Source organism: Vombatus ursinus, unplaced genomic scaffold, assembly GCF_900497805.2.
Source record: "Vombatus ursinus unplaced genomic scaffold, bare-nosed wombat genome assembly UNPS02014810.1, whole genome shotgun sequence".
Classification (NCBI taxonomy): Eukaryota; Metazoa; Chordata; class Mammalia; order Diprotodontia; family Vombatidae; genus Vombatus; species Vombatus ursinus.
This window is the reverse complement of record NW_020954588.1, coordinates 1,413,924-1,438,126: the sequence shown is the minus strand read 5'-3', so window position 1 is coordinate 1,438,126 and position 24,203 is coordinate 1,413,924. Positions and strand designations below refer to the sequence as shown.

At 36.7% G+C, this 24,203-nt stretch overlaps 1 protein-coding gene across 1 annotated transcript in view; it reads right to left on the bottom strand.

The window, feature by feature from the left end:
* Window positions 1–24,203, bottom strand: part of NYAP2 (neuronal tyrosine-phosphorylated phosphoinositide-3-kinase adaptor 2) — a 252,409-nt gene that overhangs the window by 219,170 nt on the left and 9,036 nt on the right. The gene's annotated exons all lie outside the window — the stretch shown is intronic.

Below are 24,203 nucleotides of genomic sequence, written 5' to 3'. Positions count from 1 at the left end.
AATATATGCAAAGAAATTTCTGGCAGGAGGGCATTAGGAACTAGGAGGGCTGGAATAGGTCTTGTACGAGAAGTGGCTCTTAAACTGAGCTTTGAAGAAGATTAAAGATTCTAAAAGGCAGAGATAAGAAGGGAATATATTACAAACCTAGAGAACAGACTGTTCAAATGCATGCCAGTGGAAGATTGAATTGGACAGGGACCAAAAGAAGGCCAATTTAGCTAGAATGTAGTGCAAGTGGAGAGTAATATGCAATAAGCCTGGAAAGGTAGACTAGAACTCAATACAAAAAGGCTTTAAGCGCTCAACTGAGCAGCTGGTATTTTATCCCGTAGGTATTTGGGAACTTGTGCAGCTTATTGAAAAGAGAATTGACATGACTATAACTGTGTTTTAGCAACATCAATTTGGCTACTGTGTGAAGTATGTATAAGAAAGGGGAGAAGCGTGAGGTAGGAATGCTGGCTATGAAGTTATTGCAATAGTCTGTATAAGAACTGACAATATCCCAAAGAAGGGTTGGAGCCATGGGAGCTGAGAGAAAGGGATGGATCAAAGAGAAGTGGAGGTGGAATTGACGTACTGATAACTGGATGGGTTTCCAGAGGGAAGGGTTAAGGATGACTTCGAGGTATCAACCTAAGGGATTAGAAGGATAGTGATGTTTTCAATAGAGATAGAGTAGAGACAGAAATAGTTTTGGGGAAAACCTAATGTGATTTGTTTTGGATATATTGCATTTAAAATGCCTGGTGGATATCCACTTTGAAATATCCAAAAGATAGTTGGGAATTTTAGTTGGCAGCTAAGGAGAAAAAATAATAATATTGGAGTAGATCAGTGCATCATTTGTACAGAGATGAATGTTGAACATGTGGAAGCTGATAAGATCACCTAGGAAGAGAGTTATGAGAGAGGAGAAGGCTTGTCATCCTGGGGTACACCCATAGATAGGGAGTGTGTCATGGATAACGTTCCATCAAAGGTGCTTTAGAAAGAATGATTATACCAGTAAGTGAAGAATCAGGAGAAAAGAGTAAAAACAAATGAAAATCCAGAGACCTGAGAGTTTCCTTGAAGAGATGGTTTTTAACAGCGTCAAATGTTATCAAGCAGTCAAGAACAATAAAGATTGAAAGGATGGCATCAAATTTGGTAGTTAAAAACTTGGAAAGAGCAGTTTAAGTTGAATGATGAGATCAGAAGTCAAATTTCAATGAACTGAGAAATGAGTGAGAGGCAAAGAAGTAAAAGGCAATAAATGTGTACTCCTGTTGTTTGCTGTTTTGTTTTGTTTCTTTTCTTCTCTTCCCTAGGAGTTTGACTGTTAAAGGGAGGCAGGATATCTGAAATGATAGATTAAGGGGATGGTGGAGTCAACTGAAGACTTTTAAAGGATAGGTGACTTAGACATTTTTGAAGGCAGCAGGGAAGGAGTCAGTAGAATAAAAATTCAAGAGAGAGCAGAATGATGTGCAGAAAAGGTGGAAGCACATAGAGATTAAAGAATGCAATGGGATGTCAAGGTCACAAGTAAGAGATCTGGTTTTTGGCAAGAAGAAAGACTGTCTCTGTCTGGAAGAAGTAGAGAATGGCAGATGATTTTAGATATTTTACAATATCAAGAAGAGAGGAAGAAACTCACTATGAATGGCTTCTGATTGTTTTTTTTTTTCAACCAAGTATGAGATAAGATCCTCACCTGAGAGGGTGGTAGGAATAGGATGGTGTGGGACACAAGGAGAGAAGAAAATTGTAATTGTTCCTGGTCAAGGGTGATTTTGCTCAAATCAAATGGAATTAAAGTCACCTATTGATGCATGGAAATTATTCTAGTCATAGAAGTTATGACAGTACTGAATCTCAGGCGCTAGCAGGAAAGGCACCAACCATAGGCTCAGAAAGGACCAGTATGCCCGCCACCCAAGAAAAAGCCTAAGTTTAGAAAAACATCACTTGGTTGGTTGCAGAGTGATATATTTATTGGGTCAGAGGAGCTCTGGTTAAGTGACGTTCTACATCAGTGACAGGAATGTTCACAATAATGAAATCTCAAATCCTTGATGTATTAGAAATAAATATTAAAATAGCATTTTAGTCTCTATGTCTGTAAGCCATGACTTCTGAAGGGAAATAAGGATGACAAATGTAATAGTCTGCCTCACTAAAATCTCCCCTAGCCTTGGCTGTCCTCCCAAATCTTCGCTTTGCTTTGTGTCTCACTCATTTCTTCTACATGAATCTGGTCTAGGAAGAACTGAGCCAGTTATAATTTGGGAAGGGAGGGGAGGGGAAATTGAAAGGAAATAATTAGGATGTGATATTTTAAAGGGAGACAAAAACATCCGGAAAATTATCGAGATGGGCAAAATTAATTGTATGAAGTCAAATACAAGTGTACATGGGAACTCTGGTCTACATACCTTAGAAGACCGTCAGCAAACATGTCTTTTCTTTTGTAAATGGATAGAATAGAGAAAGCCCAGGAAAAAAAATCATATAAGCAAGATAGTTTTGATTGTTACGTGTTGAATTCAATATATATTTAAAAAGAAAAGTAAGCTGTTCATAGTAGATTCGCTATTTCATATGCAATCCTCTTTTTCTGTTCTGTAATACATATAGAAATTTTCATTTTATTTTGAATTTATTAAATTCAGAATTTGAAAAAATAGAATTATTTTTAAATGCAATCTTGCAGTCATTACTGTTCTAAATATATGATTGTATCAATTACCAGAGTGCACACCTTTGAGGTAGAATATAGTTTTAGTGATCTGGGGAATTACAATTTTAATGCTGTAAAAATGTTAAACTAGAAGTCTGTTACCACAATATAGTTAGTAAATTAAAATTTATTGAGTACCTACTATGTGCTAGGCACTTTGCAAAGCACTAGGGATACAAAAGGCAAATGACAGTTCTAACTCTCAAGGAGCTCTTAGTCTAATGGGAAAGACAACATGCAAACAATAATGTACAAACAAGCTATATGCAGAATAAATTGAAGATCATCAACAGAAGAAAGACATTAGAATTAAAGGGGAATCAGGAAAGGCTTCCTGTAGACGAGATTTTAGCTCAGACTTCAGGAAAGCCAGGAAAACCAGGAGGTAAGGATGAGGAGGGAGATGGTTACAGGTGTGGAAGGCTAGTGAAAAGACCAGTTTTGTTCAAAGAACAATAAGGAGGATCTCAATCTCTTACTGGATCTCAATGTCTGTTGGGAGGGGGAAAGTGTACAATGTAAGAAGACTGGAAAGGTTGGGGGAAAAAGCAGATTATGAATGGGTTCGGATGCCAATATAAAGAAATGCAGGCTCTAAAAGCTAGTTGAACTGAGACAATCTATAAAGTGCCATCATTTACTTTGTGAATCACCACGTCTAGGTTTAAACCAGTAATAAAGTAGCTCACAAAGCAGATCATTGTTCCCCAGAGAAACTTGGTGATTAAAATCCAGCATGCCTTTGCAGATTTGCCATGGAAAAAGCTACCCCCTACCAGAGATATTCTGGTAAACGTTTAACAACTGGCTCTCCAGAAAAAATGCAAACTACTCATGCACACTTTTTAATTCAGTCTGTATTGTTTAAATTCTAATATTCTCCATCATTTTTTTAAGTCCAGACAATCAACAAAATGAATCAAGCTCTGATTTGTAGTGTTTGCCTGATTTCCTAGTTGTAGATGCTCCCACTGAAAATTTTACATTCATATGAGTTGACTTTAGTACATCTCTGCCTCTATGTTTTGTTTTGTTCTTTTCTGATTTTGAGCCACATTTACCAAGCCCAGTTTATATTTTGTTGCAAATAATCCCAAGTAGGAAAAGGGAGAGCAATGGTTTTGAGAGGGGGATATAGCTGCTGGGCTGGTTCCAAAGCAGGATCAGCTGAAAGCATGAATGCTGCTCCACCTGTACTGCCTAATCATGTAATTGTATTTCAAAGTAATTTCCAAGACTTCACAAATCAACTCTGACAAACTTTTTTTGAAATGTTGCATTAGTGATTGACATGACAAGATATGTTTCACCAATATTCTATCCACTCCTTTCCTAGAATCATTATGGACCCAAATGTAGAAACAATTGTCAAGTGCTAAGATTTCATATCTTTCAGATTCAGGTTTTAAAATGGTAACATAGAAATTCAGAAAGTAGCTCCCTGGGTTCCAAAGTTGCATACAGCCTGAGCAAAGACTTGGCTACAGCAATGCTCCCTCTGATCCCTCTAGCTTTTCCATCCACTTTGAAGCAAAGATGTAAAGGCAATAGATAGCTACATATTTGGTGAAAAGTAGACACAATTTATAAACAGGTCTCATGATCTCCAACCAAGTATTTTGGAAAGTATTTAATTTTATCAATACTGATATCTTATACATGAATTCTCACCCAACCCCACCCCCAATAAATGATTGATATGAGGATAGGAACAAGAGTTGCACAGGATGAGAAGGCATAGATGGGTTATGATCTGCACTGCACATTAAAGAAATCTGATGCCCATTTAAATACCGTGGTAATTAATAATGCATATTATGTGCGTATATGTGTACATATAATATATATATATATATGCACATAGATACATAAATAAAAATATAGATATAGGTGTGGATATAAATATCTACATAGGTATAGATGTAGATACAGAGAGATACAGAGATAGAGACAGTAATGTGGATGTAGTTATCTTTAGTTACAAAGCTCTAGACTTTTTTTTCTTTAGATGTCTGCAATAATCCTGGGAAGTAGGTAATCTAGTTATTATTACCACCATTTTATAGATGGGAACAGGGTGACTTAATTAAGATAGATGATTTGTTCAAAGTCACATAGCTAGGTGTCAAGTGACAGGGCTAGAACTCAATTCTGCCGTCAAATCCCATGTAGTTTCCACTCCAGAATGCTCCCTATATATCTCACTTTGTACCAAATGGACAATATCTGCATCCCAGGCAAACAGAGCTAAAAGATAACATATTTTTTGAAAGTAAATTGACTCCTTACTGAACTGCCATTTGTGAATGAATGGCATCTGTCAACCAGGACTTCCTGTTGAAGTGAATTTGTTGGATACCTATTATTAGTATGGGTTTTCAATTGAAGCATTAGAAATAATTTTGCTATAACAACCTGGTCATTTTCACTGCCTTCATTACAAAGGAGTTATGGATCAATGTCAGTGAAGCAAGAAAGGTGAATGCATAACTAAGGCACATCCTATTTTTAAAGGGTTTTGTAAAAATACATTTCTTTCAGAAACTTCAGCTTGCAATAACTGGAATTTGTCCCCTTCTCCTCTTGGTAACAGAGGTCATTCCATTTTTTTCAAGGTTATCTACAATACAATAGTTCACTAGTGCTATCAACCCAAGACTGAACTTTTCATTCACCACTGGGGCGACAGAGGTCACTAGGCTTTCATGTTAGCTAAATCACAGTTCCTCTCAGACCAAGATTGCCAATTGTGCTAAATTAAAGATAGAAGGTCTATGCTGAAGATAACTTTCCACAGGGAACTATGTTGACACCTTTAAGCTGACTTCTCTTCAAATTGCCAACCATACTGGAATGGAAATACTTGGATGAGAGGGTCACTACATTAATGACAAATTCACGAAGGAGCTACCTTCCTGAAACCCAATCCTGTTTTAATCTGCCATTCCTCTAAATTTAATACAGTCATATAAAGGCACAATCCTGGTGTTTCTACATCATTTCAAAAATCCACCTAACATGCACAATATTTCCTCTGAGACCTTTAATCTTATAAGCAGTGATAGAATAGTTTCCCTCCTGACACGGGTTCAAAAAAGGTTCCTTTTCTACTCTGAGACATGAAAAAGTGAGGCAGACGGCTGAAATATTACATGGTGTCTGCTCAGGTCAAATCTGTTCAGAAGAGTATAGTACAATTTGTCCTTACTGAATATTAGTTAATAATAATAATAATAATAATAGCTTCTAACATTAACTGCGAAGAAGGATCAACAATTAACCATCAGCTGGATTGGCTAAGGAATTAGTCCTTATTAAGAAGAGTGCTTTTTGTTCAGAAATTAGAATACATTGAAACCTTGGAGTAGAAATGTCCATGTTCACTTTCCACAACAGCCCCTCCTCCTCTGCCCAGCTTTGCAATGAAGTGTTTTGAAATGATGGATTTTCCTACAGTTTTATCATAATGCTATCATTTGTCTTCTTCAAGTTCTCAATTGAACAACTGCACCTTTCTGGTTGTATTTTTAGCTGACACTTTTGGCTGGGATGCTAGCCAGTGTTGGTCACCGCTTCCACCCCACAACCCTGACATGAACATTTTTTTTCTCCTGAGGTATTGGTGCATTGAATTTTTGATTATCATGCGCTCTCACTCTCTCTCTCTCACTCTCTTTCTCTCTCTCACTCTCTCTCTCTCTCTCTCTCTCTCTCTCTCTCTCTCTATTTCCCTCTCTCTCTCCCTCTCTCTCTCTCCTCTTCAGGCAACATCATTATTTTCCTTCACCTTAGTAGTTCCTGTTAACACACAGTGACAAAATTTGTCAAGCATCAGGGGGAATTCAGCATGGAATATATTATTGATATTGTGATTTGAATGGCAGCAGATCAACACTTAGAGAGCAATTTATCTACCTGAATTGGACTAGACATCACTAATGTACATGGCAGATTGATTGTCCTGCTTTAGTGGAAGTATTCTTTATTAATGAGATTCAGTCTGATTTCCTAAAAAGCCTTTTACTGGGCAACCATCTTCCCAGCCTCCCCTTCCCTCCATCTCCATTCATCACATTTAAATTTTTGTACCATGTACTATTTTTGTGGAAAATATGTCTCTGTGCTTTCTCATCATGTGAAATACCTGCACTTTTAAAATAATTGAGCATAAAGTTAATGCAAAGTGGGGCAAAAAAAAGGGAATAGTGGGATGAAATGAGAAGGACATTGGAGAAGGGCAAAGAAGAAAGACAAAAAAACCTAGAAATATATTAGATAAGGGGAAAATGAAAAAAACAAGAAAAAGAAGGAGAAAGGGGGAGAAAAGCAGAAAAAAATACTTAGAATGACATGTATCCTGAAAGAACTAATTTCTAGGAACTAATTTTCCTGAAACAATAGATAATAAGGATGTATTAGTGTCATAGAGTTCACTTAATTTCTTTTGAAGGAAAAGATATGATTCCTATTTGTATGCTGATAGTTTGGAGGGTCAGGTATTCTGGGACTCTAATGGGGATAATACCTCACAGAAAACTAAAGAACCTACATGTCACTAAAATCCACATTGCTTTTCCCATAAATTACAAACCCCACATTAAGCTAGGTTGGTTAGTTGTTGTCCTTCAATCAAATTGATATCACTATGCTAGAGTCAAGTTACAGTGTGTCCGACTGAGGCTGATCAGACCAATATGAGCATGGAATGCCTTACCACAGGTCAAGCACAAATAGCCCATGTGAACATTTGGGGTGGATTCTCCAAATTTGTACAAGCTAGGAAAACACATTGGGAACCAACTAGAATTGATTCTGAAGTTCTATACAAGTCCAGCTTCAAAACTTCTCTATTTCTGCTATGACTTAAGTAAGGGTAGACAACTTCAAACCTTACTGTTAGTTTTATAAAATACTATCTACAACTTTTGTGATGTAGTCTGTGGGAGAGGCTAGAAAGATTCAAAGCTATAGTCTTTCTTTTTATGTAGTTGTTTTATTGACACATTTTATTTTTACATTTGAAATATTTCCAGGTTACTCCCATTCTGTGAGAGATCTATTTAATAAAGTCAAATAATTAATTATCTCAGTTGAAAGTGTACACAATAGTCTATATGTAGCAATGCCTCTAATACATATATATGATGTACAAAAATCTAAATTTAAATTTACAAAATTTAAATTTAAAAAAAATGTAAATTTACAAAAATTCCTGATGCCAGATCCAACAATCTATCCACTATACTGTGTTGTTTATGTAGATATAGAAATATAGATATAAAATCTAAGATATAGATAAGGGAATAGACATACCAAAGTGAGTTCTATTGCATATGTGTGTGTGTATGTGTGTGTGTGTGTGTGTGTGTGTGTGCTTGTGTGTGTGTTCCTGGCAAACAGTAGGCCATTAATATTTGCTTGAATTGAGTGATTGTGATTGTGTATATTTCATATAGTAAAATATACATATGTATGTATAGGTATATAAAATGATGGATAGATTATAATAAATGTATATTTATACACATGTATATATATATTTACATAATAAATATATTTAAATACATATGATGAAGGCTGTGAGTCACCTATAGTTTCCTTAAATTAAAAATGATTATCAATCACAGGGGGCAGCTGATCTTAATGAGGATGCATTCTACCAAGGGAGATAACACTAAATAACTAGATAGTTATAACGTATGTACAGATTTGATGAAAGAATCATTTGAAAGGAAAAAGCATTTGCATGTGGGAGGATCAAGAAAGGCTTCCTGCAAAAGATGACATTTGAGCTAAGTCTTGAAGGAAGCCAGGGAAAGTAAGAAGTAGATGTGAGGGACAAAGCATTCTAGGCCTAGTTGACAGCCAGTGCAAAGGTACAAAAACAGGAGATGGAATGTCGTGTCTATGATGGTACAGGTAAGCCAATATAGTTGGGTTGTTGAGTGTGAGGATGGTCAGAAAGGTATAAGACTCCTGTAAAGGTTAGGAACAGACTCAGTAGAGAAGAACTTTAAATGCCGAACAGAGTATTTTGATTTCGATTCCAGAAATCATAGGGAACTACTGGAGTTTAGTGAATAAGGTTTTTGGTTGGTTGGCTGGTGGGGGGAGAGTGATATTGCCAAAATTATGCTTTAGAAAAAAAAAATACTTTGTCAGCTGGATAGAGGATTAATGTAGTATGAGAGGAGAGACATGAGTCATGGTTAGAAGACCAGTCCATCCAAGAACTCATGAGGGTGGACCTGATCTGGGGTGCGATTGTATGAGGGGAGGGAACAAGACATATAAAAGAGATTTTTTGAAGGTAGAAAAAAACAAGATTTAACAATGGATTGGATATATGGGGAAAGCACACTACCACTACTACAGGAACCCTTTTCTGGATTCCCCTTTAATTCTAGTATCTTCTCTCTGTGGATTATCTTCCATTTATCTTGTTTATAACTCATTTGTACCTAGTTGTTTGCATGATATCTCTCCCATTAGTCTGTGAGCTCTATGAAAGCAGAGATTTTTTTCCTCACCATTTCTTGTATTCCACAAAATTTAGCAGAGTGCCTGGCACATAGTAGGTACTTAATGAATGTTTCTTGATTACAGTAAGAGTGAGGTAGGTGTCTAGGTTGATACCCAGTCGCAAATCCCAGTGACTGGTACCCTTGACACTGATAGGGAAATTCTGAAGAGGGAAGGTTTAAGGAGAGTGAGGAGTCGGGAAAATCAGTTCTGTTTTGGAAATATTGAGTGTAAGAGACAAAGGTTTGAAATCTGCAAGAAAGCAGTTAAAAATGTATCACTGTATTTCATCAGAGATGAATGCTCAATATATTGGTTTGAGAATCATTTATATAGAAATCATTGAAAGTATAGGAGTAAATGAAATCACTAAGTGAGAGAGTAAAGATGGAAATAGTTTTTAAACTCTGTGTGTCTAGGTGAGTGAGTGAGAGAGAGAGAGAGAGAGAGAGAGAGAGAGAGAGAGAGAGAGAGATTATAAAGACCTCAGTAGCCTCCCAACCTTGATAAAGGAAGGATCCTCTGAGGAAACTCAAATTCTCTGAAGAACCCTAATCAAAGTAAGGCCTACAATAATGATGGAAAGCTCTTTTTTCCCCCCACTGATAGGGAGTTTTAATATCAACTAGCTATCAATTCCTTAGGCACTCCCAGCGTCAATCAGCACCAGTCGCTAACCTTGATCGGCACACAAGGTCCAAGCTACCTGCAATATCTGTTCTGTGAAGGCCCTGGGGCCTCACAACTCTCACTTAGGTGTGTGAAACACCTCACTTCTATTCTAGAAGTGGGCATTCCAAACGTTCTTATCTCTTTTCAAGTCTTCCACCCAAGCCCTCTCCCAACTTCTCTCTGGATTGGGTTCCATCCTGCAACCTTCTCTCATGCTAGCAGTTCTAAGTACCCCTTAGCTAGACCACCACCACCACCACCATATGGTTACATTCAAACTCTACCAAGGTCCTGGGGTAACCCTCTTGAAGGAAAATACACTTTTCCTAAATATACTTTTTCCTAAACACCTATACAGGATAAATTGATGATAATTCACTGAGGGAAGATACTAGAATTAAAGGGAAATCAGGAAAGTCTTACTGGAGCAGTGGCAATATACTTTCCTCATATATCCAATCCATTGCTAAATCTTCTTTCTACAAAATCTCTCCTATCTATTTCCTTCCCTTCACTCATACAACCACACCCAAGATCAGGTCCACCTTCATACATTCTTCCCTGGACTAGGCTTCTAACCATGACTCATGTCTTTCCCTCCATGCTACATTAATCCTCCACCCAGCTGCCAAAGTGTTTTTTTTTCCTAAAGCATAATACCCTCCCCCACCAAACAATTTCCTAAAATACTCTTTTCCAAACTTCCTCAACCCCCCATCCAATGTGTTTTCTATGAATATGAGTCATTCATAATAATGGTGTTTTTAGAGATTAAGCATACCGATTTATTAATAATATAAAATAAATTATTATTTTATAGACACTAAGATATTAAAGTAAATGCATAAATAATAAAATACAACACAATATACATGTAAAGCCATATCACACTCTTCCAGCAGTGCTATGGTGAAGAATGGGCACACACTTATAAGAACTTTGAAGGGAAAGAAATATACAAGGGAAGAAAAAAAATGTGTATTTAGAAGTCTCAAATCTAGACTGTAGGCTTCATTGTTACATTCAGAAACATATGCAAAATACTAAAATGCTTCTCCTTTGCTCACTTCTTGACTCTTGATTTTCTCTACTCTTCAACCAGAGAAATCTCCTTCTCTACTTGAAAATAGCCTTTGAAAGCTCTTTCAATTAGGCATCCTTAAAAAGGTATTTAGAAAGTGGTAGCTCTTAATGTGAATACCAGTTTCTCTTTAAGCCAGAAAACTGCCAAAGTCATCAAACTTGCTCCCTCTGATCTGTGTAGACCTGACCAGACTGTTATGTACTCACCCAGATGTGGTGCTGTCCAGTCAGAAAGGCGCTAATAGTGACATACTTCCCATTTACTCTTTAAGCTAGCTCAGCAGGATATTACAGCAGGTACAAAATCTCCTGAAAGCAACAATCCCTCCTGAAAAACTTCACCTTTCTCCAACTTCAGGTGGCAATGAAGGGCAATAACTGTCACTAGAGCTATCCTTCAGTCACGCCAATTCTCTCAAATCAATCAGAAATCACACAGCTGAACCCTTCTTTCAGTTGCCTTCCTCTAAATTCCCATGGAGTAGCCTTCCTGACACCTTGCTATGTCTTCAACTCTCCCCATGTTCCCCTTCCCCTGACTGTGCCCTATCAAATGCCTCTTGACCTTCCCTCACCTCCGTGGCTGTTCTCAATGGTTTAAATGTGAGCCTCCTAACTCACAATGACTCCCTTTGCACTTAAAAAGTTACAACTCCCTACATTTCTCCTATAAAATCAATAGCCCTTCTAAAGTCATATCAAAGTCTCCAAATGTTTATTTGATTTCTCATTTTCTTAGTTTTATACTCAGCCATAAAATACATATGTGCAAATTAGAGGAGGGATACATCATACTTTAGGCCAGAAGCCTCAGAGAGGCAGCAGGTCTTCTTAGTACTCTTCACAGAGTGTTCCTTTAGTGATCACCCCTTACCAAAAGGTGGGAAATATGAATTTTGTCACACTCATGTTTCTCTGGGTTTTTTTTTTATAAATAAGAGAGAGTTCTCTGCTTCTTTAACATGAAAGCACTCCCATGCAAGTGAGGCATCACCTCACATTGTTGGTGACAGTTCCAAGTCTCCAAATCTACACTAGAGATCATTTTATCATCAAACTCTCCAAAATCCCACCAGAAAACTGCTTTTTCATACTTATATTTAGCAGTTTATGTTAAATTGAAGTTCTTTTAAGGTATCAAAATGTTCATCCATAACAGTGGCAGTATGTTATATCTATTCACAATAAATGCAAATGTCTTCTTTTGTACAAAATCACTTTTTATCCCCTTATCCTCATTAAAGGTTCCACATGAAAAGAGTCTTAAAGATACATTGTACCATATGTTGAAAACATTGAAAAACAAATGGTCATTTCTTAATATAGTAATAGCTATATAAATCCAACAACTAGTATTATCTGTAATAGAGAAACACTACTGAACTTTATGATAAGATCAGGGGTAAAGAGAGGATGGTCATTGCCATTGCGATTATCTTATAGACGTCTAGAAATATTAACTATAGCACTAAGAAAAGAAAGAAAAATTGATGGAATAAGTTTAGGCAAAATGAAACAAAATGATCACTTTACAGATGATTAAATGCTTTATCTAGAGAACACTAAGAAACAAACTGAAATTTGAAATAATAGCTTTGACAAATTAGCAGAATATAAAGTAAACCTACAAAAATTACTTGTCTATGTATAAATCTAACAAAACCAAGCAGAAATAAATAGAAAAAAGAATTTCCATTCAAAGTAACTAGAGAATGGATTCAATATCTGGTCATTCAATTTAGAATTATACCCAAAAGATCTTCAAATGGTATATTAGCTTCTGATGAAATGATAACACAATGTCTTATACCCCAAAGAAGTCAAATAAGAAATGAAAGGACATATACATACAACAGTAGTTTTTGTTTGAAAAAAATGGCAGTCAATGGTTGAACAAATTATGGTAAATGAATATAATGGAATACTATTGCACTGGAAGAAATTATGAAAGGCATGGATTCAGATAAATCTAGAAGGATTACTTGAAGAGATGCATAGTAAAGGGAGTAGACCCTTTTTAAAAAAAAATAACTGCATTTCAAAAAATAACAACAGCAAGAGACTTAAAAATTATTAACAATGAAAAGACCAACTCCAACTTCAGAATATAGAGTATCAATCATACATTTCCCACCTGTGGGTAAAGGATGATGATTAAAGGAAGACTGTATAAAAATAACAGACATAAAAGCAAAATGTTAAGACCTATTCCTCACCATCCTTGGAACTGTTCACAAACTGTAGTATCATTATTGAAATTTTAAACCTCATATTTCCCAAATGGAGAGTAGAAATCCAATCATGAAGTTTTCTAGATCTTTCAAGTTCTCTCTTCTTGGTGAGAATCTAGAAATTTGAAATATCCAGGTCTTTGGTTTAGTGTAGGTATATGTTAATACAGATACACACACACACACACAGACACACACACACACCCCACAATGAAAGGCTGCACCTGATCAACAATTTATAGCCTTTAAAAGTGGGGTAGGGGCACTGAGAGGTTAAAGAACTAGCCTAGGCTATACAGCTACCATGTGTCTGAGGTGAGACTTGAATTCATGTTTTCTGGATTCCACAGCTTGCTTTCAATCCACTATGCTATGTTGCCTCTCTAGAAAGTAACAATACATTTCAATGACAGTATTTTTTTTATTTTTCTGATATTAAAAAATGCATTTTTAGTTGACTGATCCAGCTTTTGCCAAAATAAAACACCAGGTTTTGAAAGTCTAAACATTTCCCTCCAGGCAAGGCTAATTGAGCCATTTCTTTTCCAAGATGAAATTAATTCCTGGTACTTCCCTTGAAACCACACAGCCCTCTTATGAAGGGAGAATTATTATTACAAAACAGACTTTTGTGCAAGAAAAAGATTAAATAATTAAATTTGGAATATCACACACTCCTTCAGCAGTATTAAACATTCCCTCAAAGAAAAACATCATCAGTCCACTGTGTGGGTCTCTCTGTCTTTGTAAACTAGTTTAATAATTAAGATAAAAACTGTCATTTCTCTAATCATGTGGATTCTCTTCACACAACAGAATCTTTTCAGTTCTATTTTCATTTTAACTACTTCAGAAGGAGAAGAAATGAAAATGTAGGCATGCAGAGTAGTAGGATGAAAGGATAAAGGAAATATGTGTGAATATTTGTCAGAAGTCAATGGTGTGTGTACACATGTGTATATTTGTGTATCAGTGTGTTTATGAAGTTTCTGGCTGTCCATGTTTTCTTATCCATGGTGGCCATCTTATATGTGGCTAGAATAGATGCCAAAGATAAAGCAAGATTTGAGCCTTAAGTCAACCTTTAACCCAAAGTAACTCCTCCCCTCAACAGAAAGCAAATTTTCTAAGGTTGCAAACACCTGTTCTCATGATGCCTCCTACAAAGCATAAAAGTATACTTCAGGGAAAACCCACTAGGTATCCATGAATTCTTTTGAAAACAGTCCCAAAAATGGCACAGCTAGGTGGTGCAGTAAATAGAACACTGGCCCTGGAGTCAGGAAGACCCGAGTTCAAATCTGGCCTCAGACACATAACACTTACTAGCTGTATGATTCAGGGCAGGTCACTTAACCCCAATTGCCTCTCAAAAGAAAAGAAAGAAAAGAAAAGAAAACAGCCCCAAAATTTAGAACCTTGGGCAGTATTTCTAAGGGTAAAAGTGTCAAAGTTTGAAATATTGTAAATTCCCATACCATACACAAAAGAATCAATTTGTTATACTGTGGCTTTTGTTGAGGGAAAGTGCAACAATGTCTTCAAGGATATGTTATACAGAATATCTGTATATTTACAGATGCAAAAAATTTACACATGTATTTGCTAATACAGGTGACTCTAATGTCAGCTTTACCATGCATGGAGTTCTGTAAAAAAATTCCAATGAAGAATAAAGACCTAAAAGGGTGAAAAGTGTCCAATGGACATTAATTAACAATACAATGATCTATTCCCCTATCCCTACTGCCCAAGGAGTAGGGAATACTTCCTGGGTTGTCATCTTTGGTGCTAAATCCCTAATCCACTAATTCAAAGATGGAAGAGTTTTTCTCTTCCCAAAATGAAAAAAAATTATAGTCTTATGTCGGCCCTATACTTTATATTTCTTGAGGGACTTGGCTTAGTATCTATGTTCTAAGCTTAAAAACTATGAGGACTACTCTCTCCTTGGGTTCTCCTTTGTAGATAACATTACCTATGGAATATTTTATTTGCTCCAGTCAATGGCATGGAGGTAAAAACAAAGATTGAGGAGACCCAGGATTCAGTCAGTCAGTCAACAAGAATTTATCAAGCACCTACTGTGTTCCAGACACTGCTAAGCAAAGTATATAGTAACGATTGGTATTTGTGCTTAGTATCCTCATCTGTAATTGAATTGTTTCTTTCTTCAAAAATATCTTCTGGGAGGGGCAGCTAGATGGCACGGTGGATAAAGCTCCTGCCTTGGAGTCAGGAGGACCTGAGTTCAGATCTGGCCTCAGACACTTGACACTGGCTGTGTGACCCTGGGCAGGTCACTTATCCACGATTGCCTCACCAAAAAAACAAAAACAAAAATATCTTCTAGGGTCATATTGCCTATGTATTCCTAATTTTACTATTTTTTGTCTTTATAAAACTTCTTTAATTCATTGGAATTGAGTGACAGACATACAAAAGGAGTATTTTATGAGCAAAAGGCAAGATTCCAGTGAAACAGATTTTTTAAATAATATGGAGGCTGTCTTGTGTAGTGGAGCAAGGACTAATGTTGGAGTCAGGAAAGCCATTTTACTCTGACATTTTTGTTTGTTGTATTGGATACATTCTCCTAGCCAGGGTGCATTTTTACTGGTGGAAAAAAAAATACCCTGACTTCTTCCATAACAATTTGTTTTCCTTAGCTGCCCTATTGAACATTTTATAATACCTGTCCTTTAGTTTAAGTTTAAGACCATCCCTGGCTCTGCTTAAGGACTATCAGCCATAGCCACAGAATGAAACTAATGCCTCAACTAATCTATAGCCATCTCCTCAACATTTAAAACCATTTTGAGAAGAAATATTACCTTAAACGTTCTGACGAGTTGGACATAATTGAAATGACCGAACAACAACCAAAAATGTATCAGGTAGTGTGTTAAGTGCAATGAATACAAAAAGAGGCAAAAGGCAGCCCTTGTCCTCAAGGAGTTCACAATGGAAAGAACATACCAATTGTGTGACCTTGATCAAGCTAATTCACATCTCAGTGTCCTAGGCAATTCTTTAAGGCTGTAAATTTCAGAGAAGTTACACATCTTCATGGGCAGAGCAACTTCCTCACTGGGTGCTGTATACACTAATGAAATTATAAATCCAATAAAAAATTAAACAAAAGAAATAGAAAGAGGAGTAGGTAGGGGCATCATAGACAGAGAACAAGATGGCTAGGAGTCAGGAAGACTCAAGTTCTGTCTCTGATCTATAGTAGCTGTGTGATTGTAGACAATCACTGGACATCTCAGTGCCTCAGAAGACTCTCCATGACCATGAGTTACAGGTGATCTCAGTTGGAGGAGTGGATTTCTGATAGATGGAATCATAGCTTCAGATTTTTTTTAAAGTAGGGGTGTGGTGGGGGAGTAAGTATGCAATATATTCAATTTATCAGGAAAATATTGAGTCCTACCATACCTTTGGAACCCCTGAAAGTTACTAGAAAATGTATCAACTGATTCCAACATTAGAATTTGCCACACACTGTACTTTAGCCAGGACTAAAATGTGTAAAATGAAATTTACCAAGAAAAAAAATAATAATCTGCTTCCAATAAAACACAATGTTGATCCCTTGTCCCTTGTGAGAATATAACTTGGTTTGCAAAAGCTTTCTTTCTCCAAGCCTCTCCCTGTCAAGGCCAGCATTAATTTCTCTTCTCCTTTCTCATATTCTTCCTGAGGTTCTTGCTCTAAGCGTATCATAAGCTGAGCATGAATATTCTGTCATCTATGTCCAAATCGGGAATTTTCTGAGCACAGCTTTTCACTAAAGGCATTTGTTTGGGGGCAAAATTAATGGAGACACATATGTTTTGGGCAACAGTAGTTTCCCCTATATCAATAAATTATAAAAATGAAATTCAAGGTGAACTGGAAATTGGAAATGAAGTTGTCTCATTGAAGCTATTTTAAATTTTGAGAGAAGGTTTTTAGAGGATATTTATCAGGCTGCTTACATTTTACTCTGACGTTTTTGTTTGTTGCATTGGATACATTCTCCTAGCCAGGGCGCATTTTTACTGGTGGAAAAAAAAAATACCCTGACTTCTTCCATAACAATTTGTTTTCCTTAGCTGCCCTTTTGAACATTTTACAATAGCTGTCCTTTAGTTTAAGTTTAAGACCATCCTTGGCTCTGCTTAAGGACTATCAGCCATAGCCACAGAATGAAACTAATGCCTCAACTAATCTATAGCCATCTCCTCAACATTTAAAACCATTTTGAGAAGAAATATTACCTTAAACGTTCTGACGAGTTTGTCGCCAGTCACTCATTCTGCCATGGTGGGGGATGAGTAACCAGTGACATCTGTTCACTGCAATTCCTTCCTCATTATGAAAGCTTAATTCCGATGCTGACTGGTCCATTTCTGTTTGCATTTACCCTGAATGGCCTTTGCAAAAGGCCCTCCTCTGGTCAACATCTGTTTGTTTACCTCAAATAAAGACCCAGAATTGAGCTTTCTATAATGTGAGAATTTTTGGTAAGATGGGAAAGGAAAATGAACTTCAAACTTTTGAAAAGATAAATTGTTGATGAAGGGACATTTTGAAAATTCCCCGGTAAAGGAATTTCCCTTTGAAAGGCCAACTGCAGACTCCTTTTCATGATTCCTTTAAACCCAACTTTATAATTCAGAAAGGGTAATATTGTAAGAGGGAACGGGGCGGGGGTGGAATATGAGACAAAAGTTTTGTAATTCCACATTTCTAGGGTCTTTTAAGGCAACTTTAACAAAGAAAACATTCAAAACTGTGTTAGGATGTAGTATAAGCTGCTGTGCATATGTATAAGTGTGTTGCCAACTGAGAAAGCTGAAGTCGTGAATGAATTTCATGAAACATGATGTTGATCTCTGAGTGTTTTTTTAATCAGTCCAAGTTCTCGAAAGGAAGGGTCTGAAGAATAATATTAATTAGACTTCCAGAGGGGCAGGACTCCATTCGTTCACTTAACTCATTCATTCATTCATTCATTCATTCAATAAATATTTCTTAAATACTCATGGTGTGCCAGTCACTATGACAGGATCTCTGAAATATAAAAACAGCACTAGTCCCTTCCCTCAAAGAGCTTATATTCTAGTGACAGCATTCCCATATTTTTTCTTCCTATATTCACTTTCCTAAATAGACCTACAAAACTAAGGAATTTGGTTCTTAGGGCATTATCACTGCTTTTGACATTTGCATGGTTACACTCAGGGAGATGAGGAGAAGCCCAATTAATTTGAATTAAATAATTTATTGGCCCCCTCCTTCCAAACCTATGTTATGGTGAATATGAACTATTTCCATGCTAATGCTACTATATTCAGAGTACAAAATTATCCAACTGCCAGCAACTTTTAACTTTTCCTTCCTTTCTTCCTTCCTTCTTTCTTTCCTTCATTCCTTCTACCTTTCTTCTGCCTTCCTTCTTTCTTTTATTCCTTTCTTCCTTTCTCTCTTTTCTTTCTTGCTCTCTTTTAAAATCAATTCCTCACCTATTTTCACTTAAAGACAACCCAAACAATTTCTGATCCTCTGAAATGATTTCCAGAAAATACTCATTTGAACTAATCACAAACCCAAGAGGAAGCAGAAATTAGGAAAATTATTAAGGCATTTTCTGCTGTTTAATCTCCCTCCCTTATGGGCACATTAACCTTGTTTTCTCGGCAGGATCCCTAAGTCCTAAAGTAAAATTAGGTCAGAAATTCAGATCAGATTAGATCAGGTCAGCTGACTCTGTCCAGCAAGATCCTTCCAGGCTCCAGTTTTAGGCATATTTCTTTTGATGGGAATATCTATGCTGTGTATGTTTGAGTATGGAGCTGGGAGTGGGGCAGGGAGGGCATGGTTGGTGGTAGTTCGGTCCCTTGTACCCTTAGACAGCTCTATGGATGTTACAAAATAACTTTTTCAGTAAACCAAATGGTCTTAAAGGTATATAATGACACTTCTGCACAACTTTCAGTATAAATATAGGTTGTCATTGTATTTCTGAACTTCTTCCATTGGATAACAAGTCACATGAATAAAAGTTATTTATGACCAAAGCAAGGGATATGTCACACTAGACAAGATGGAATAAATCCATCATATTATGTCCTCCATCAAGTTTCAATAGGTACCACAAGTCCATAGTAAAATATGATTCCATAAGGACTATATAGAGACAGGATTTATGCAATATGTACCATTTCTCTGATAAAAAGTCACTATATGAATAAGTCTTTGAGGGAAAGCTATCATTTAAAAATATTAACAATTTCAGTTGCTGATATCATCACCATCTGCTCCATAAGTAATAACATGCTACATATAAGTACAGATATTATTATTATTATTGGTTTTTCTTTTTATTATCTTAATAGCCAGATCAAATGTTTTCTGGTCCTTTTTGCTTCCTTTGGAAGAATCTGATGGGCTAGAACCTAGAAAGTCAAAGAATTAATAAGTGCAAATATGTAAATATAGTTGCATATAAAAAAAAAAGGGAGTCGAGGTAATCTCATTTCAATTCTGACTGTCACTTTTAAATAGGAAATATAATCTCGTATAGATCTCTTGGGAACACCCACAGGGAATAGAGCTGTTTCTAATCAGGCTAAGTAGCCCTTTCTGTCACTGCTGCTTTGCTGCAATCAAGATACATCTTCCAAATTGTTTTCGATTGGAGGTGGGGGTAAAGCATTAGGGGTCATGGTTCATTTTATTGGAAAGGCTTTAGCCCACCAGAGAAGATATTCAATGAAAAGTACCCCATGCTCAGATTTGCTCCCAGGATTCGTTTAACATGTAGTAGGTTAGATTATTGGCAGGACATTACTGGCTAAAATTAAGCTGTCCCATAATATGCAAAAGCTTGAATGAAAGCCAGTCATGTCAATCTAGTACAAAATTTCTAAAGCCAGATGGCCTGATTCATGGAAATGGGTGAATAAAAAACACAAATACAATTTTGATATATCATAAGATATAGTAGTCACCTTAAGTCATTCACATTCCCATTGTGGTCAATTCAACAAACATTAGGGAACTAATACATTTCAGGCATTATGCTAGATAATGGAGCTATACAGACAAAAATGAAACAGTTCCTGCCCTCAGAGATCTTATATTCTACCAAGAGTATGTAACATGTATCCATGTAAGTAAGTAAAAAGTAATACAAATTAATTTCAAAGGAAAGGGAATCTAAACTCTCTGCTTCATTTCATAAACAAGTTGTTACTGGAGAACATTGGCTGTGCTTTCTAGGACATCAATCGTCACCCAACCACATATGTGGATTTTCATACTAAGATTTCACAACACAGCCTATTGATTTAAAACTAGCTTTGTTTGTTTGTGTGAGATAGGCTATTGTAAATAAATACATAAATACATAATCAATCTGATTTAACAGTACCTAAACAAATGCATTAGAATTTACAACAACAGGTTTGGTGATTGTGTTTTCCCCTCCAATTCCTATTTCCCAGTATTGTTTGAGGAAGTTAAGTCAACTCAGCTATGAAGGGTACCACATAAGCACTAAATATTTTGTTTGTTTGTTTTCCAGTAATTACTGCCCTGATAAATCCCATTTAAGACACATAACTAAGGTACAAAGGAAGGTGGCTCCCAGCTTAGGTCACTATTGGAATAAGAAACTAAAGTATGAAGCCCCAAAATGTTTAGACCATTGGGCATATTCCTTGCTGTAAGCAGAGGAACATTTCACTTTTCTGATTATCTCATTTTAACTCATGAACAAGAGGCATTTCAGTGAGTATCTTAGCAGTAAGAACTAGCTTCAGAAAGCCTGATCTCCTTTTTTACAGTGGTCATTGGACCATAAGATCCTAGAACTTGAGAATCCTTTTGAGATCATCTCTTCTAAGTCCCCTCATTTTTATAGCAATGCTTGGCATACCATGGATTTCTAAAACTTTAGCTTGTATATTTCAAACAGAAACACCATCAATGGCCTTTCCAGGTCAAATAGTCTCCATCTGTGGCTTGCTAAAATGTCAACATTTGATGATTTTTTTCCTGTCTAGTAAATCAGAGTATATGCCTTCAAAAGCAGACAGAAATAAACATTATAACCACTTTTGTCTAAGTGCCATCAAATAAAGAGAATTTTCAATTTCCTCTTAGAAGTTACAGGAATTGCAAGTTAAACATCCAGGCAGTACTATTTTAATTGCAGATGTGGACCTAGAGCTTCCATTAAAGTCAATGGGAATATGAAATATCTCCATGACTAAAAGCTAGCTTTTATTTTTTTTTTGTGCTTGTTTTCATCCAGAAGTTGAAAATATCATTTCCTATTGGGAAAGGTATAGCAACCCAGAGAAAAGCATTTGGAGGGGGGAAGGCAGGGAATAATTTTTCAATATAATAATGATTGATATTTATATTGCACCAATTTATATTATCTCATTTAAACATTATCTCCTGTATTCTCCACAGCTACCCTGGAATGTAAAGACTAAAGATGTCATTACTTCCATAAACCAAATGAGGAAACTGAGGCTCAAAGGAGTTAAATGACTGGCCCATAGTTATACAGCTACTGTAAAAACAGGATTTGAATCTACTTCCTTTCTAGACAGCAAGCCCACTATTCTTTCCACATTCTTCCCCATTGCCTTGAATAATCAAAAACATATAGTTATTGAGATTTGAGTAATAAGAATATGCTTTGGTCTTTATAAATTATATCCATTGACCCAAAAACCATAAGAGAGGGAAAATAAAACTGGTTAGATGACCATAGGCATAGACTTTATCAAGAAGGCTGTTTGTTTGTTTGTTTTGTGGTAGCCAGTCCTCTTTATTTCATTTTTTACCCTTCTTATTTTCCTCCTTCCCAATTCTAACAAAGCATCATGAGTAGCCATCCAGAACATAGGATCTCCAGAATCTCTATCACCATCAATCACTAAGATTTCTTCCATCAGGACAAAAGGAATCACCTAAGTTAGGAGGACCTAAATAATAAAATTATTATTGTTTGTTATTCTTCTTATGAGCAACAATAATCATACTGCTGTGGCTGTTGTTATTGTTATTACTTCCCTGAGCAGGAGTATTTTTCAATACGAGAAACACAGGCATGCTCCTTACCTAAATGCCACAGTTTCTAAAATTCCCCATTAGAGATTCATTTTTTAGCTTCTTTTGCCTATTTTTGTTTGTTTTAAAAAATACTCCTGTTCATGGGGGTAATAGCAACAGCAACAGCAACTTTATTGCTGTTGTTAATAGGAACAACAGCAACCATGGTAAGGTCTAACCTGACCCTTTCAAATCATACTGTAGACAGAAGTTACATAGACAACAAATATGAGGGGATTCATTTCATGAATAAAACCTCCCAGTGTATATTCAAATACACAACTCTGTCTGTGCCTTCTGGCCTGCTTTATTACTGCTAGCCAATGGAAATGGGATTTTCTCTAGATGGTGACTTTGGAAGTATAATTTCACATTAGTGTTCTATTTCTCAAGATCTTGTAACTATTTTTTAACTGCAAGGGGATGATTTAGGGGTATGTGCTATCTATGTATACTCAACTTAGTCATAAATTGTGCTTGTCATAATTTGACAGCTAAATCTGTTTTATTTTTGTTTGTTTTGGTTTAGGGCTTTATCTTTTTTTCTCCATTCTCTTACCTGCAATCACTATCCATATAATTGTTCTCTCCCTTTTTCCAAATACTCCTGAGTCCAAACCCAGCTTCAGACACTCACTTTCTGTATGACGCTGCGTCTCTCACTTAACCTCCATTGAACAGTAAAATAGGGATTATAATATAAACTAATTCCTATAGTTGTCAGAATCAAATGAGATATTTGTAAAGGACTTAGCACCATGCCTGGTACACAGTAGGTGCTTAATTTTTTTTTCCTTTCTTCCTTCGTAAAAAGAAAAAGCTTCTCACTTGATCTGACCATCCTTTGTTTTATATCTCCTTCCTTTCTCAGCTAAACTCCTTGAGTAAGGTATATACATTAAATGACTCCACTTCCTCTCTTCTCACTTCTAAACCTTCTGTTTTCTAGCATCAGACCTCATCATTCAACTGGAACTATTTTCTTAAAAGTTACTAAGGGGGGGGCGGAGACAAGATGGTGGAGTGAAAGCAGTGACTTGCTTGAGCTCTCCCCCAAACCCCTCCAAATACCTGTAAAAAATGGCTCTAAATAAATTTTAAAGCATCAGAACACACAAAATGACAGGGTGAAACAAATTTCCAGCCCAAGACAACCTGGATGGTAGATCAGAAAGGCATACTGTGCCGGGCCAGCAGAGGAGCACAGTTCGGCATGGGTGGGCAGACCTCAGCAACCCTGGAGCAGGCCTCAGAGGGATGAATTGCAGGCAGCTGTGGCAGTTTCCAGACTTCTCAACCCATGAACACCAAACACAACTTAGAAGATCAGTGAGAACAGTCTGTGACTGGGATGAAAGAGAAAAGCTAGACCTCAGTCACCCTGGGGGCAGCAGCTGCCTCCTGAGCTTCCATAGATGGAGAGGGAATCGAGTGGTTGATCAGAGAGGGATTGAAGGGATCTCTTTGCCAGAGCTGAGGCAGGAATCTCTTGCTCTGCCCATACCTGGATCTGGGTCACAGTTCTGAGGGGCGGTCCTGGGGCAAGATGGAGTGATGGAATGGTGGAGCTTGTTGTGGCGGTGAAGAGGAAACACCTCGCCCCTTATCATACCACCTTGGAAGAACTGAAAATTTACAGGTCCCTAGAACTATCTCTGAAAACAGCTGTACAAACCCCCAAGGCTTGGGACAGTACATTCTCCACATTGGAAGCAGACTCTTACCTTAACAAAGAGTTTAAAACTCAAGTAATTGGCTGGGATCATGAGTAAGCAGCACAAAAAGAGTCAGACTATATTATCTTACTTTGGTGAGGAAGATCAAAACATACAACCAGAAGAAGACAA